This window comes from Rhinoraja longicauda, chromosome 23 (assembly GCF_053455715.1).
Source record: "Rhinoraja longicauda isolate Sanriku21f chromosome 23, sRhiLon1.1, whole genome shotgun sequence".
Lineage (NCBI taxonomy): Eukaryota > Metazoa > Chordata > Chondrichthyes > Rajiformes > Arhynchobatidae > Rhinoraja > Rhinoraja longicauda.
In genome coordinates this window covers 10,380,790-10,396,573 of record NC_135975.1, presented here as the reverse complement: position 1 = coordinate 10,396,573, position 15,784 = coordinate 10,380,790, and the positions used below count along the sequence as shown (strand labels likewise).

The 15,784-nt window shown below is 47.8% G+C and overlaps 1 long non-coding RNA gene across 1 annotated transcript in view; it reads right to left on the bottom strand.

Moving 5' to 3' along the window:
• The window catches only part of LOC144605078 (uncharacterized), a 39,236-nt gene extending 23,870 nt beyond the window's left edge, over positions 1–15,366 (bottom strand). The window contains exons 1-2 of the long non-coding RNA XR_013548809.1: positions 15,274–15,366; positions 12,492–12,613 (exon numbers count right to left, since the gene is read on the bottom strand). This is a non-coding gene — a long non-coding RNA (uncharacterized LOC144605078). The remainder of the gene's footprint in view (positions 1–12,491; positions 12,614–15,273) is intronic.
• Positions 15,367–15,784: the final 418 nt, after the last annotated feature.

Below are 15,784 nucleotides of genomic sequence, written 5' to 3'. Positions count from 1 at the left end.
CTATTGGTACAGAATGTGCCACATGTAATAGGGACAGTAGCTCCTCACCAAAGAACAAAGGAGGACCTGGCATGGGGGGAACCACCATGTGGGGTGGGGGGGGGGAGAACAAAGGACCTGGTGCGGGATGCTTTGTAACCTTGTTGGCGCCCTTTATGTGGCAACTCTTTGTATACCTTGGGTATGCAAAACAAAGAATATCCTTGTGACCTGTCACACGTGACAATAAAGTACTTGTTCCTTCGTCATTTATTCGTTCATTCATTCAAAATATCCAACATCACCTCACAAACCTATGACCTCTACCACCGAAGGAAAAAGAGCAGCAGACACATGGAACCCTGGCAACAGGATCCCCACCGTCAAACACTGAGCCGGCTTTGAAATACATCACCTTCCCTGTCACAGCAGTGTTGGAATGCCTTCAATAGAAGCAGTTCAAGAAGGTGAATCTCTGCCACTATCTCAAAAGTAGAGACACCCAACAAATTCTGGCCCAAGCCAATGGCGCCCACAATACAAATTCTGAATAAGAAAATCAAACAAGACAATCAGCAGTAAAATGGCAGGAGAGGGAGGACAGATGACATGTGAAAACATTCATCACCATTGAGGAGATAGCAGTCCCTGTCAATGGTTAGCACCATGTCTCTGACCAGTGAGGAGGCTGAGACAAGTAAGGATCACCATTTTCTTGTACCTCCTCCTCACACCCCACTCTCCGGGTCCTAGGTTTCACCTGCTGCAGAGGATGTTTCTCTCATTCTCTCCAGCTCGTCTCACAACCCCTCCCTTGTAGCATCCTCCCTGCAGAGAGAAAACTGGTCAGGCCGAGAGAGAAGAATCAACAGTGAGTGAAGATGAGGGAAGATGAACTTTTGTGGTCACTCAATTTAACATTCTCAGTCACCAGCTCAGATACCGGTTTTGTTCACAGAGTAGAGGTGATTCTGGAGGCAGAACAGTTACAAGTAGATTCCACCAGGAAAGAGGCCAAGAATATTGTAGGGTGTCAGCTCCCTTGCGGTAGGATTGAACACAGCTTCTGTTACAAAGGACTTTGATGAGGACTTCACTGAGGCAATCTCCAGCAAAAGCCGGATGCTTATGTAACATGTAATGTTGGGTGCATTGCAGGTTTGCCAGGAGGTCTGTGTGTGCTGTGAGGGGGGAGGAGAGTTCCACACCTGTCTTATCATCATCATATCATATATATACAGCCGCAAACAGGCCTTTTCGGCCCTCCAAGTCCGTGCCGCCCAGCGATCCCCACACATTAACACTATCCTACAACCCCACTAGGGACAATTTTTACATTTTACCCAGCCAATTAACCTACATACCTGTACGTCTTTGGAGTGTGGGAGGGAAACCGGAGATCTCGGAGAAAACCCACGCAGGTCACGGGGAGAACGTACAAACTCCTTACAGTGCAGCACCCGTAGTCAGGATCGAACCCGAGTCTCCGGCGCTGCATTCGCTGTAAAGCAGCAACTCTACCGCTGTGCTACCGTGCCGGACATGGACCAGAGATGGACCAGAGATGGAGCAGTACATGGAGTTTCCCATCCTTTCTAATGCAGAAGTGGCAATCAATACTCTGGATAGTTTGTAAACACAAGCAGCGTGCAGGGTATGACAGGTGATCTCTCAACTTCCATTGTAACACAGGCAGAAACCACCCAACGTCTACTGTAGGTGATGGAGTGGAGGTTATGTTTCTGTTGTCCAAGCTGAAAGTGTGGCCATGCAAGGACAGACAGTTAACTTCAGTGTTGGACAAAGGAATTTGGAGGGAGATCTGTGCCTCAAAGCTTACTGGGATTGGTGAGACACCACCTTGAAACAAAGATGGTGGTACTGGGAACATCAATCTGGTGTCATCTTAGCATGACAACATTCTTGGTTGCACCAGTGTTACTCTGCCAACGTCCTTGCTGTTGCCTGCTAGTTCGCTAGCTAGACTGTTGTTTCTAGATGCTATGGTCCAAAGTAGCATTTTATGAGCTTTGAGCTGCAAGAAACCAAGGCTTTAGGAAATCTCCACTGAGAGTCAGCAGCCCACCACCAGCCATGAAGCACTGCATGAGAACTGGCCAAGACACAAAGAGAAGATGTAAGGGAGTTAACATTTAAACCTTTGCTTCAATATATAATTTTAGTTTGAAGTATCTGCTTTGTGTTGAGAATGTTTTGCACAATGATGGTGGATGGTGTTATTGGCTGCACTAGATATATGGGGCAGGGTTGGGACAGTCAGCTTGTGTTTTATTGGTGCAGCAGCTGGATAAGTTGTTCATAGGCAGCCCATAAAGGAGGTGTCATTGTTACCTTCCCCTCTTCCTATTCTTCCTCCTTCTGTCCCTCCTCCACCTGCCCTTCAGCAGTGCATCATCCGACAATGCAACAAGGGTTGAGCTCCACAATCACCAGGCCACCATAAATATTGAGACCCACCAAAGTGACGAGTGCAGAACTTTGCAGATTGATCCAGCCAAATGTAGAAACGATTCAGCACAACAGTCTACTCCATTTTATTTCAATAAGCCACACAGTTTTCATTCCGTGTATGCTTTTTTTTGTGTCTATTGGCAAATCGGAAGCTGTATTGTCAGCAGACAACTCTGGTCACCTGATGGCCACAAAGTGTGCAAGTCATGGGAAAGCCTGCGATCTTAGAAGAGCTGAGAGCTCACTGAGTGTCAGGGTGAATTGCTTTGGTAAATTTGACAGCGGCTGGCAGAATGGCCCTTGGCTGCTGTGTGGTTACAGGGATGACTGCAATGTGTGGGAGGTTTCAGCAAGAACACCCTGACTGAAACGCAGGTGTCTCTAACATGGTTGAACAACCAGAGCTCTGGCTACATTTGCAGCAACAGCCAGTGAAGGGCAATCAATTAACCATCATTCTTTTCGATGCTGATGTGGTTGTTCTGAACAAGATGTATGAGAGTGTGGAAACAAGCAACTACGGGTGCTGGCTTGCAAAATTACAAAATAAGATGCAGATAGCTTGAGTAACATGGGATGGGGGGTGGGGGGTGGGTCAAGCAGCGTCTCTGGAAAACATGGGTAGGTGAGGCTTTGGGTTGGGATACTTCTTCAGACTGACTGTGGTGGAGGGGGAGGGTTAGCCAGAGATGAAAAGACAGAAGGTGAGATGCTAAAGGAATGAAGGGCTGCGAAATGTGAAACTAGAGGAAGGAATGTAGGTGGATGAGGAGAGGGAGGGGAGAAATAGGTGGGGCACAGGGGAGAGGGGGTGGAAGAAGGCAGGGGGTGAGAGGGGGTTGGTAGTTACCTAAAATTGGGGAATTCAATGTTCATACCGTTGGGTTGTAAGCTGCCCAAGCGGAATATGAGGTGTTGTTCCTCTGGGTTGTGTGTGGCCTCACTCTGGCAATGGAGAAGGCCCAGCACAAAAAAGGTCAGTGTGGGAATGGGAAGGGGAGTTAAAATGGATAGCAACTGGGAGATCCAGTAGGCCTTGGTGGACCGAGTGCAAACGCTGAGTGAAACCGTCGATTATTGAGCTGGATTGTGCTTGAACCATCTCATGCTTCAAGATCATTCTCCACCTCATTGCCACGATGGGGATTTCCTTTTACAGCTATGTCACTTCCAGCTTCCAGCTTCGAAAGGCCTTCCAACTGTTTCTAAATGGCTCTGGTGATCTTAGGCAAAAGCTATTTAAAATAATTAAAACCTTATAAAATGTTTAAACCGATAATAGGCATCTGACCTCCAGAGCGTTCTTATTTCCAGAGTATGGAGTACACTGACCCACGGGTCACCTCAACAGTGGCTCTCTTTGGACCATTGGCAAAAGGTGAGACTGCTTCATTATTCAGGCTTTACTGAGCTCCCGAGGAGGTGCAGCATCAATGGACTGAACACTTAATGAATATCTTGTCCTCCTCACATTTTCACAATCCAAGCTACCTCCTCCTCACCATCTGCACTAACTGAAAGCAATGGGCCACTGCTGGTGTCTAGGTTGTTGTGATCTGATAGAAAAGAACAATCAAACCAAACATTAAAGATCAGTCAGTTGTGATCTAGGTTGGAATTAGGATAAAAACAAAGGCACAATCAGGCTGTTTAACTCTGCAACTTTACAGAGTCCTGCTCATGGACATCAGGGGCTTGTGCCAAAGTTGAAAAATCTGTCCCACTGACTAACCAGGAAACATCTGGCATAGTCCTTTATGCCACCATACTGACAGGCAAAAGCATGTACAATGTAACAAAAGATAGACACAAAATGTTGGAGTAACTCAGCGGGTCGGACAGCATCTCTGATGAAAATGAATAGGTGACGTTTTGGGTCAGGCTCTTGCTTACAGTCCACTCCCCTCCCACCCCCCCCCCCCCCCCTCCCCATAATCAGTCTGAAGAAGGGTCCCGGCCCGAAACATCACCCATCCATTTTCTCCAGAGATGCTCCCTGACATGCAGATTTGCTGAGCATTACTCCAGCATTTTGTGTCCATCTTTAATATAAACTAGCATCTGGAGTTCCTTTTCATTAACAGTGTAACCATCTCTCTTTGCTATTCAAAGGCATTACCATCATCACCAGATACCGCAATTAGCAGGATTAACATTGGCCATAAAATTAATGGGCCAGCCAAATAGAAAGTGTGGCTGCCAGGGAAGTTATAGAGATGTTCACCCCCTGCCTCACCAAAATCCATGTCATCTACAAGACTTTATTCAGAACGTTGACAGTCTGAAGAAGGGTCCTGGCCCAAAACATCGCCTATCCATTCCTTCCACAGATGCTGCCTGACTCGCTGAGTTGCTCCACCACTTTATGTTTTACACAGGATTCCAACATCCATAGTGCTTTGTGTCTCCTGAATGCATCTCCCACGATGGTTGGAAAATTCAATATATTTTTGGACAATCAATTTCTCTTGATTGTCACCCAAACACCACTTCACACATTCACTCTTTCCACAGCAGGTTGGACCATACAGAAGATAAACTACAGCAACTTACCAAGACTTCTTTAGCAGGCTTCCAAAACTAAAGATTTTCAAATGCCCTCCCCAAACCATCCACCAACATGAAGTTTAAATACGTGACGAATCCATCATTGTTACTGGGTCAAAATCCAGACACATCGACTGCAGTGATTCAAAAATACATTACCATTGTCCTCTCAAGGGCAATACGGGATGGACAAAGAATGAGCACATCACACAAATGAACAACAGAGAGAAAAAGATATATGCTGCCTGGATTAGAGGGTGTTGGCTGTAAGGAGAGGTAGGACAAACTTGGATTGTTTTCTCTGTAGTGTCTGATGCTGAGGGGAGACTTGATAGAAGTATATAAAATCATAAGAGGTAAAGATAGGGGTAGACAGTCAGATCCTTTTTCCCACGGTCGAAATGCTAAAGACTAGAGGGCATAACTTCATGGTGAAAGGGGCAAAGCTTAACAGATATACAGGGCAAGTTTTTTTACAGAGGGTTGTGGGTGTCTGGAAGCACTGCTGGAGTAATGGTGGAGGCAGAAATGATAGTGCGTTTAAGGGGTTTCCAGGGGGGAACATGGATGTGCGGGGAATGGAGAGGTATAGAACATGTGTGGGCAGATGAGATTAGTTCTGTTCAGCATCATGTTTGGCACAGACATTGTGGGCCGAAGGGCCTGTTCCGTGAAGTGTACTTTTCTATGTTTTAAATACTCCGTATGACTCCATTACCATTCCTAGGTATGTACCACCTCCAACCTCTCCCTGAGAGTGCCTCACTATCCTCGTTTGACATATGCTACTGATTTCATCAATGTTGAATCAAAATCCTGGAACTCCCTGGCCTACAGGAGAAGATCTTAAGCACATGGACCACTGTGGATCAAGGGCAGAGGGACAGCATGAGATGCCTTTTAGATGAGACACAGCAAAGGACGTCATCACCTCCTGCCCTAACCTCTAGCCAAATCATTAAATAGCCAAATCATTAAGTAACAGTTTACGAGATTGCCCTTTTGGGAGATTACTGTTCTTGAGATGGTTGCTCTGCAATATGACAGTGACCAAAATCAAACAGAAATTTGGATGGATTTGTAATTGACAATCAGGGTTATCAAAGGTACTACATAAATATAAGCACCTTTTCTTCTACCTAAATGTGTGTTTCTGCACAGCATGCTTACATTGTCATTATTCCTAATGGAATTGGACACACAAAGACTTAGTGTTACCTGTATTGTATTCAGTTCACTCATGGGATTAGGAATAGTCCATTCATCCCGGACATCTTGTACAATTTCTAAGTCTAATCATAGCTAATCTAACTGCTGTGTCTGGAATTCACATCCCCTAATACCTCTAGTTAATGAAGGTTTATCAATCTCACGTTAAAATTATTACTTGAGCTAATATCAATGATGCTGCCTTCATCTGCACCTACTTACCAAGAATTATTTCTGAAAAATATGTACATTTTCAATGTGCACAGCAGTGAATTCTATGCAGGCTTCTTATAGTCCACACCAAACAAAGATCTTAAACATGTAGAAAGTAGCCTTTGCTCCTCTGATGTTTTTAGGCATTTAATGCTGAATCAGGCACAACAGATGGTTCAACTGCCAACCAGCGTGCCAGAGGCACTACATCTGGTTGGTGACCTTGTTGAGTGAAGATAGGGGACAGTTTGCCTGCCTTCCAACATGGATCCCATTCACCTCGCACCAGCTCCACATCCACAATGGTCCCGAAGATGAAATACCCACTCAATGCCCAGTAAATAGACATACACCAGAAAAGGTAGGCCTGGCTGCGGTAGCTGCTGGATAAAGATAGTCAGAGAAGGGAAAATCGGCCTGAATTCCTGTTACCAAAAGCTTCTCACATCACCCACTGGAAAGTGTGTGCGTTGCCATTGAGTGAGGCTGGGTGGCAACAATTTTACCATGTTGAGAAGCTCAACTTTCACAGAAGGCATTACGTAGCAAGGGGGAAAACTGTATCATTAGCACCGTCTTGTACCTTACCATTAAAACTAAGCACTGACAACCACTTGTGAATGTTAGGATTTGGCTATGAGTATTTGTTGGCACTGGGCCAAAGTATGCTTGATGGACCATGAATGTCAGAATGCATGTGTTAAATGTGACCATATAAGTCTGGAAGAATGAGATGTGAGCATTGGGGGACAAGTGATAGAAGCATAGAAACATAGAAGATAGGTGCAGGAGGAGGCCATTCGGCCCTTCGAGCCAGCACTGCCATTCATTGTGATCATGGCTGATCATCCCCAATCAATAACCCGTGCCTGCCTTCTCCCCATATCCCTCGATTCCACTGTTGGTAGTTGGTGAATGGGAGTTAAGGCAGAGTTTTGGTGTTAGGTAGCTATTGAGTGCATTTTGGTGTGGGCTGAGACATGTGCGTTGAAAGAGTTATACTGGTAGTAGTGCTTTCGTTTATATTCCTGAGATGTGAGTAGTTGCGATCTAGATTATCCATTTGCAGCCATATTATTGAGGTGTAGGTGTATCAGTGTTGGGATACCAGTAGTCACCAGGTTATGATAAGGTTCTATTCCTGAGAACTATTTGTAACCTGAACTGTTCTTAAGTTGGAACTAATATGTAGGCAGGATCACAGAAACAGAAGGGATAGCGAGCAGTCATGGGAAGAGAGGCCGCCAGCCAGCTTCATTGACTCTGAGTGAGTGAATGAATGAGTCTGCTCGGCACTCCCAGCTCTGCTCAGGTCAATCCAGCTCGCAACTGCTGTGACTCAAGGTAACGGTGTGGCAGTGGAGGGAAAAGTACACGGAAATGCTCCATTCCCATCTGGCATAAGATGCCTGCAAACCCGCAGCAGCCAGCAAATCCATTCCCATCCATTTCTGCCATCCCCACGTAACCCATGGAAGATTGTGTAGGAAAGAACTGCAGATGCTGGTTTAAAATCGAAGGTAGACACTAAATGCTGGAGTAACTCAGTGGGACAGGCAGCATCTCTGGAGAGAAGGAATGGGTGATGTTTCGGGAAGGGTCTCGACCCGAAACGTCACCCATTCCTTCTCTCCGGAGATGCTGCCTGTCCCGCTGAGTTACTCCAGCATTTTGTGTCGAACCCATGGAAGACCTGTATAGGTGTTGCACATTGGTGCAGTGGTATGGATATTTGGTGCTGAGATATGTATTTGGTTACGGATTTGGGTGCTAGGATAAGAAGCCTTGAGTAAGCTGTGGAAGCAGCACACCACCACCAGTCTGCTCCACCAGGAACCTCCTGCTCTCTCTGTGGAATACTCTGCAGTTCCCACAAATACCTTATCAGACACCTTAGACCCCACAAAACCAGAGTGGAAGCAAGTCATCCTTGAACCCAGAGGTTCAATAAGAAAAATAAGTTTTATATCGTTAAAGTTGATATTCTTGTCAATAATGATCCCTAGGATTTTGATTGTGAGGGACATTTGATATGAAATGTAAGAGTTTTGATCCTCACTGGATAATTGATGTTGTCTACTATGGTATGGGTTCAGGGTATTGCAGTGTAGGCTTTGGGCGATTTGTGCTTCTCTTTCTGGTTTACTGCTGGGTTATGGGTGCTGGGTGCTGGCAAATGAGCAATAATAAGAGTGAAGGTCAAGCTGGTGTGTATTTCTGGGTATGGACAGGTCTTGGCATGGGTGTTCGGTAAAAGGGCATTTGTATTTGAGGCTTGGGTTTGGTTACAGCTGGTGGGTATTGGTGTTGGGATGTAGATGTTGAGTGCAGGAACACTGGTGTTGCACATGGATATGGGCATTGAACATGGGGGTGTGGCTTTAGGGTGCTGGGCCATTAGTGCTCTGTGGATGTTGGTCACAATATTGTGATGGGAGACGCAGGTATGTGACTGTGGGGCACAGGGTGTGGAACTGAATGATGGATAATGTATGTTTGTTGATGGGGTATCGGTGTTGGATGTTGGGGCATTATTATGGGTGCTGGATATGAGTGCTGGGTGCTGAGATATGCTTCACGAGTCTGGTGCTGTAGGTGTAGCAGCATAAGATGTTAAGGCGCAGTTGTTGAGTTCTAAGAGGTGAGATTTGGCTGCTCTGTCAGGTGTGGGTGGTGGATTATAGGTTTGGGTGCCAAGGTATTGTTGGATGATATTGAATGGTGAGGGATGGGCGCTCTGATGGTATTGGGATGAGGAGTGTTGGATTATGGCTGTTGATTGATGGGGTAATCATGTTGATTGATGAGTAGTGTGTGGGCCAGGGTACACGCATGTTCCCACCCATTATATCAAATTCTCTCACCATCAACATCCTGGATGTTACTATTGGCCTGAAACTCTACCTTAACCTTCTGCCAAATAATGTTTCCTCTTTAGCAGTCCCTTTGAGATTGAGGATGATTTGCTTCCACACTGGTGTGAAGGGTTCTGAGATGATTGGATGTTGGGATGTGGGAGGTGGTCATTGAGGAAATGGTATTGGGTGCTGGATTATAGCTGTTGGGTGATGAGTGCCGTTATGTGGATAAAGGGTGGTAGGCGTTGGTGTTGCGTGCTGTATGAAGGGTGGTAGGCGTTGGTGTTGCGTGCTGTATGCCGGATGCTGAGGAACGAGTTTGAGTGGATTATGGGCGTTGAATGTCGGGATATTGTTGGTGGATGTTATTGGATGCTGAAGTATATGTACTGTCATATTGATTGTGTATGGATGATAGTTGCTAGATTATAGTGTTGGTTGATGAGGTTGGGTTTTGGGGAATGGGGGGCAAGATGTTGGGTATTGATGCTGAGGCACGGAGCTGGTTTCTGAGGAGTCAGTGTTAGGTGCCAGATCGGTGTTGTTTGATGGGACATCGATGTTGGGTATGGGCACAACGTGCTGGATATTGGTGGTGGACGCTGTGCTTTGGATGTTGTGTACCAGGATATTAATGTTGATGTATTATTCTAGGATGCTGAGGAATGGGTGTTGGGAGTTGGTGGCACACAGGTGTAGATGTTGTGCAAAGATGTCAGATGATGGAGTTTGGGGTGGAAATGTGTGATGGAGTATAGGTGCTGTGTGCTGCACTATTGGAACATGGGTGTCACACATGTGGTACGGTGCTGGATTGTGGTGAGTGGGTGCTGGGTCTGGTTGCACACTGTATCAAAGTTAGGAGTTAGTTTATGGATGTTAAATGTTGGGTATTACTCTTGGGTACAGGATTATGGATGGTGGTAAATGGAATATTAGTGTAGGGTTTGGGCTAGAGGTGCTAGGTGTTGGGGTTCTGGGATATGGGTACTGCGTACAAGGAAATATGCTTTGGAGCATTGGGAAGTGGGCATTGGGTATTGGGATATGGGTATTGGATACTGGGATGTGGTGTTGGATATAGGGACATGGATGTTACAAACTGGGACGCTGTTATCAGGCAATTGAATCATCCTACCATAACCAGAGAGCAGTGCTGAACTACTATCTACCTCTGATGACCCTCAGATTATCCTTGATCAGAGCTTGCTGGCTTTACCTTGCACTAAACGTTATTCCCGTATCATGTATCTATACAGTGTAAATAGACAATAGACAATAGACAATAGACAATAGGTGCAGGAGTAGGCCATTCAGCCCTTCGAGCCAGCACCGCCATTCAATGCGATCATGGCTGATCACTCTCAATCAGTACCCCGTTCCTGCCTTCTCCCCATACCCCCTCACTCCGCTATCCTTAAGAGCTCTATCCAGCTCTCTCTTGAAAGCATCCAACGAACTGGCCTCCACTGCCTTCTGAGGCAGAGAATTCCACACCTTCACCACTCTCTGACTGAAAAAGTTCTTCCTCATCTCCGTTCTAAATGGCCTACCCCTAAATGGATCGATTGTAATCATGTATTGTCTTTCTGCTGACTGGTTAGCACGCAACAAAAGGTTTTCACTGTACCTCAGTATAGGTGACAATAAACTAAACTGAACTGATGGGTGTTGGGCACTGGGATGTGGTCGTTGGGCACTGGGATGTGGTCGTTGGGCACTGGGATGTGGTCGTTGGGCACTGGGATATGGGTGTTGAGCACAGGAAAGTGGATTTTGGAGCGCTGGGATTTGGATATCTCTGGGATTTGTTTTGGGGTTTGGACATTGAGGTACTGGGATGTGGGTGTTGGAATGTGGTTGTTGGGACAGTGGAATATTGATATTGGGTGCTGGGAAGTGGGAAATGGGTGCGGTAATTGGTACTGGAATGTGACTGACGGGGCCGGGATGCAGGTGATGGAATGTTGATGATGTGTGCTGGAATGGGAAGTGGGTTATGGGTGCGGGTGCTGGGATGGGTTGTGGGTGATGGGTGCTGGGTTGCGGGTGCTGGGATGTAGGTGATGGGTGCTGGGGTGCGGGTGCTGGGATGGGATGTGGGTGATGGGTGCTGGGGTGCGGGTGCTGCGGTGCGGGTGCTGTGGCGTGGGTGATGGGTGCTGGGGCATGGGTGCTGGGATGGGTTGTGGGTGATGGGTGCTGGGGCATGGGTGCTGGGGCGTGGCTGGGGCATGGGTGCTGGGATGGGATGTGGGTGTTGGGTGCTGTGGTGCGGGTGCTGGGATGTGGGTGGTGGGTGCTGGGGTGTGGGTGTTGGGGCTTGGGTGCTGGGGCGCGGCTGGGGCGTGGGTGCTGGGGCGTGGCTGGGGCGTGGGTGCTGGAGTGTGGCTGCTGGGGTGTGGGTGCTGGGGCATGGGTGCTGGGGCATGGCTGGGGCATGGGTGCTGGGGCGTGGGTGCTGGGGCGTGGGTGCTGGGGCGTGGGTGCTGGGGCGTGGGTGCTGGGGCGTGGGTGCTGGGGCGTGGGTGCTGGGGCGTGGGTGCTGTGGCGTGGGTGATGGGTGCTGGGGCATGGGTGCTGGGATGGGTTGTGGGTGATGGGTGCTGGGGCATGGGTGCTGGGGCGTGGCTGGGGCATGGGTGCTGGGATGGGATGTGGGTGTTGGGTGCTGTGGTGTGGGTGCTGGGATGTGGGTGGTGGGTGCTGGGGTGTGGGTGTTGGGGCTTGGGTGCTGGGGCGCGGCTGGGGCGTGGGTGCTGGGGCGTGGCTGGGGTGTGGGTGCTGGGGTGTGGGTGCTGGGGTGTGGGTGCTGGGGCTTGGGTGCTGGGGCATGGCTGGGGTGTGGGTGCTGGGGCGTGGGTGCTGGGGCGTGGGTGCTGGGGCGTGGGTGCTGGGGCGTGGGTGCTGGGGCGTGGGTGCTGGGGCGTGGGTGCTGGGGTGTGGGTGCTGGGGTGTGGGTGCTGGGGCTTGGGTGCTGGGGTGTGGGTGCTGGGGTGTGGGTGCTGGGGCGTGGGTGCTGGGGTGCGGGTGCTGGGGCGTGGGTGCTGGGGTGTGGGTGTTGGATGCTGGGATGTGGGTGTGTGGAGAGTCCATGAAGATTGCCAGCTGATGGGGTGGAGTGTTAGTGCTACTGTAGCCACGAGTTTGACCCGAATGACTGAGTGGTGCAGTGGTGGGGGATGTGTGACAATGGGATCATATTCAGCTCACCGTAGATGGGATGCATCCACTGCCCTGAGTCCGAGCTGCAAGAAGCCTGCATTTACAAGTATTCTTGATGGGCCATCTTCCCTCAAGCACGAACTGTAATTTTCGCCAAGGTGGAGCACAACCTGTAATGACAATATCCCCAGGTAGATGCAAGGTTCATTCCTTACTCACCCCCATCCCTCCCGCTCCCACGATTTATTTCTATGGTTGTCCTGCATTTTCCCGGAGAGCCTAAAGGCGTGACAGCAGCAAACCCTCGATCCATCTGAAGTCCACGCACAACGCTGAGATAGTACCCAGCCCACTCGCATCCTCCACACACACTGCAAACAACCGTGCACTCTGTTGTGGCCCTGGCAGTGAAGAGTTGGTTTGACTCCAGTCTCCAGGCCCCAGTCTCCCAGACAGTGATCCTCCTTGAAAGTGATCATCTCCACACGGGTTTACATCAGGGCCTTGAACCACAAGCTCAGCTAAAGCGCTGCGGCCAAGGACTGCTCCCAATGGCTCTCTCTTTCCAGCATGGAGGGGAGGGGAGGTTTGATGGAAAGCAACCCACTGCCTGATGGAGGATGTGGCACCACTGCTCCATGTGGCGCCCACATCTCCAGGTGTGTGCAGCTCTGTGGGGCTTAGCATCTTCTTTGGCCAGTCCAGGATGGGCTTGGTGGGCAGGAGGCTTATTGGAGAAGTGACGATCTAGCGGAGTTGGAGCATGGGAACCACTGGCTGAACTCTGGCGATATTGAGCAGTGCTCCACGGGGCAGTGCAATGCAATGGTCGAGACAACTGCTGATGGGTGTGGGTGGTAATGGGGCTGAGCCTTTGCATGGGCGCTTGCTGACAACGGCCCTCTGGGCAACCTGGGGGAAAGATCATTGCTGCTCTGAGCTGGGCGGCCCAGACCCTCTATACATGTGCTGCAATGTGTTGCAATTCATTGATGCCTGACCTTGGGGGCGACAGTTGGGAAACCGCAGTGTGGTGCATAAGGTGCACTCGCAAAAAAAACAACTGCTCAAATAATCGACGCAATTGGGAAGGAAACGCTTGCAGCATTCGGCGCAGTGAACGGCGGGGTAATAATAGAAGTGGCGGAGGTCGGTCGCCGCATGGTCTTCAGTGAGGAGTTTGTGTTTAAATACCACCCCTAACCCAATGCTGAAACTGCAGGGCAGGTCAGACAGAGAGGCCCTCTTCGTGCTTCAGTGACTAACCTGCCCACTGGCTGAATTCACTGGAACACGCCATCCAATGACCCTGTCAGTGAATGCCCCAAACTAATGATTCAAGCCTGTATCCTGCAGCGTGGATGCCAGGGTATCCAAGGTGGCGGAGAGGGGGACAAGATAGGCACTTGCAGACTTGCTTTCTGTGATTCCCCTTCAAGCCAACCATTCTGGAACGTTTTCTCACTAAATTTAAGCTTTCTCTAAAAAAAAAAACGCAGTCATGAGTTCTCCTTTACACCACACCAGATCAGCCATTAACATAGATAGAAAAACAACTTGTCAGTGGATGGATTTGCCACGATGCGATCTAAGTCCAGTTTACAGGAAAATACGATACTTGGACGAAATCCGTCATTTTGATTCACTGACCTGGTTGTCATTCCTTGTTTCGAACATACACAAAATACAGTTTAAATCTAAATATCATATCTTTAAACAAGTTAGGCATTCCTCATCAAAATACGTTAACCCCTTCAATGCAAATAATTTAGCTCTAATACTGACAAATTTGCCATGGCGTACATATAAAACAATCTACTGTGAATGAGGTACAGAGTATGAATAAACAATTTGCTCATTCAATTTCCAGGCCATACATTGTTTATTTACCATTTCTTCAATATTTAGGCAAACATTCATCTAAATGTCTATCAAAACAATTTGAACTGCCACCAAAAAAAAAACATTTCTTAAAATGTACACATTGACTGTCAAATGATAGTTCGAGGCGAGGTGCTACAAGGTTCAATTTAAGGTAACGGTGTTCCGTTTTACAAATGTTAGTGCCAACAATTACCACCTACCCAATTTCTCCGATTGAGAAATAAATCAGAGTGCGTTTGATGGTGATAAGTACAATCGTGTTGTTGATTCGAGGTGAGCCGGACTGTGACAGGTGGGATGAAATTGTGCATTGCATTTTATTGCTTCCTTGCGTGACATCCCGGGCACCAAGACCCAATTGTGAAGGATCAGCAATTTTGGCAATAAACCCTCAAACCACCCAGTGGTCCTCTCCAACCCTCCGCCTCCTCCTCCTCCTCCTCCTCCTCCTCCTCCTCCTCCTCCTCCACACACGCACACACACACACACACGCAGAAATCCATTCGTCCAGCTCAACAAGGCTGATAAAAAAAACAAGTCTATTTACAATTACCAGGCGCTGAGATGAATTTCGCGATTTTTTTAAAGCATGCAAAATAACAAGACACGTTTAGAAATGTTCTTATCCGGTATATTAAATAAACCATGTCCCCCTTTTCACGCTCCACATACATGCAAGGAAAAGCCTTCCTTGTTATGAAGTTGGGAAATTTGCCCGTTCAAATTCTCATGGATACAAATAATTTAGAAACAAGCTTGAGACCAAATTCTAGCCAATTGCTAAAATGTAAACGGTATCCAGCACAATTTAAATTACCAGAATATTTTCCTTTTAGAAAACCCCCCCTTGCAAATCGGACATATTCCTTTGCATAAAAAGGGACATTAATCCTACCCCCCCCAATCCCCACCCTAACAACAAGACTGCTAATATAAAGCACCTACCTCTCGTCCCCGTGCACTGACTGTCCGTGTCTCTGCTTCTGAATCTACTGCAACATCCACTCTAACAGAAACTTCTCAAATCTCCAGGCTGGAAATTGACCTGCATTGACGTCATTGCGTCATTAGGTTTCCCCTAGAAACGCGCGGGTTTATAAATAGCAACACATTAAATCAGTTCAAAGCAAAGGAGACTATTTGTGTCGCTGCCTTTCTCGAGCTATAGGGGTTTTTTTTTTATGGTTGCAGGCTGCAGAAATGAACAAGTACATCAGCCGCCAAGGACAACCAGGGCTGCCTATTTATAGAAACTATTATAGGGCAGATATTTTACAAACACAAAACTCTTTTTTCAGCAACATGTATTTTTTATTTTAGAGGGAAGGATTTATTTTTATGTTTTTTTCCTATAGGTTGCTCAAGTCCCCGTCCCCCCCAATAAAAGATAGGAACAGCGCCACTGAGTTAAAAATAGAAGCTGCTTACCGTTGGCTGTCAAGGAGCTTCTGCAGTA